Source organism: Etheostoma spectabile, chromosome 9 (genome assembly GCF_008692095.1).
Source record: "Etheostoma spectabile isolate EspeVRDwgs_2016 chromosome 9, UIUC_Espe_1.0, whole genome shotgun sequence".
Lineage (NCBI taxonomy): Eukaryota > Metazoa > Chordata > Actinopteri > Perciformes > Percidae > Etheostoma > Etheostoma spectabile.
This window is the reverse complement of record NC_045741.1, coordinates 14029368-14030583: the sequence shown is the minus strand read 5'-3', so window position 1 is coordinate 14030583 and position 1216 is coordinate 14029368. Positions and strand designations below refer to the sequence as shown.

Genomic DNA, 1216 nt, shown 5'->3' with positions numbered 1-1216 from the left:
TGCTGTGCCTCCGAGTGGCAGCTCATGGTAACTGGGTGGTGATAACCCAGGCTAAATCAGCAGGGGATTGTGGGAGTGTTTCACCACTGGGAATGTGAACCATCTTGCCACTGCTCATTTTATGGTGTTTCTGTTTCTTTATGTATCAAAAAGACAGCTGGTGATCTTCATTGTCGGATGGATGAATAACTTCTGAGGGAGTTTGACTGGGGAGGAGTGGTAATGGATTTTGACTGGGAAAGAGTGTGTGGAAATAATATTTCTAGGTGGTGCACTCCCCACCCCATAGCAACCAAACATTTCATCCATTTACTGTAAGAAAGAACAGAGTTTTAGTTCAAATCAAGACAGCCATAAATAGGTATTTTAACATTCCTAGCTGTGGAATAGTGAACGTTCCACGAGTGTGCTGATGAAGCCCTATGGCCGTGGGTGGAAAATTGTGAGAAAGAATTATGGAAGACTGATAACCTTTTAGAAAGTCCCTATAACGTTTAAGATGTAAATACAGAGCAGGCCCTTACCAGGTAATATTCCCAGCCGATTTTGCCCTCTCCTGTTTCTCGAGATCTGTCCTTAGCTCTTTTGTAAGTGGAAAGATTGTTACCAAGTTTCTTCCTTATTTTATCCAGTGTGAATGTGTATCCTCTTTCTGTAATGGCATGTTCCAGTTTTTTGTAAAAGGCTGTTTTGTTGTTGTTGTTGTTGTTGTTGTTGTTGTTGTTGTTGTAGACATGGGTGTAATGTCTGGTCAGCTCCAGTGGCAGCAATATAGTTCTGTATGAATTCTGTACAAACATTGCAGTGTTTTTAAAAGCATTATATTCTAATCCTTCAATTACAAACAAATTCACTGTACCTGTCTGGGATTCTGAATATAAATTACATGCGAATAAAAATGGATGGAAGCTTCCTGAAGAGGATGACTGCTGTGGTGGGTTAGTTTCAGGAGTACGGCTCGGTGTGACGGTTGCTGGCTGTGTATTGACTGGAGTGTGGGTGGGGGGGAACTATAGGTTGGGGAATAAAAGTAGAAGTAGGGCCCCGAGTGACTAGAGGTTGCGGAGTGGGGAAGACAGGAGGTTGGGTTACAACCCTTGCTATTTGTGGGTTTACTGTAGAGAAAGAGAGCCAGAACATTGAAAAGAATGGTCAACATGCATTTTCATGTTTAGCACAGTAAAAAGAAAATGTACCTTGATTGTTTTCTGTAGCT

The 1216-nt window shown here is 41.9% G+C and overlaps 1 protein-coding gene across 1 annotated transcript in view; it reads left to right on the top strand.

Annotated features, from left to right (window-relative positions):
• The window catches only part of acer1 (alkaline ceramidase 1), a 14124-nt gene that overhangs the window by 9361 nt on the left and 3547 nt on the right, over positions 1-1216 (top strand). The window lies entirely within an intron of this gene.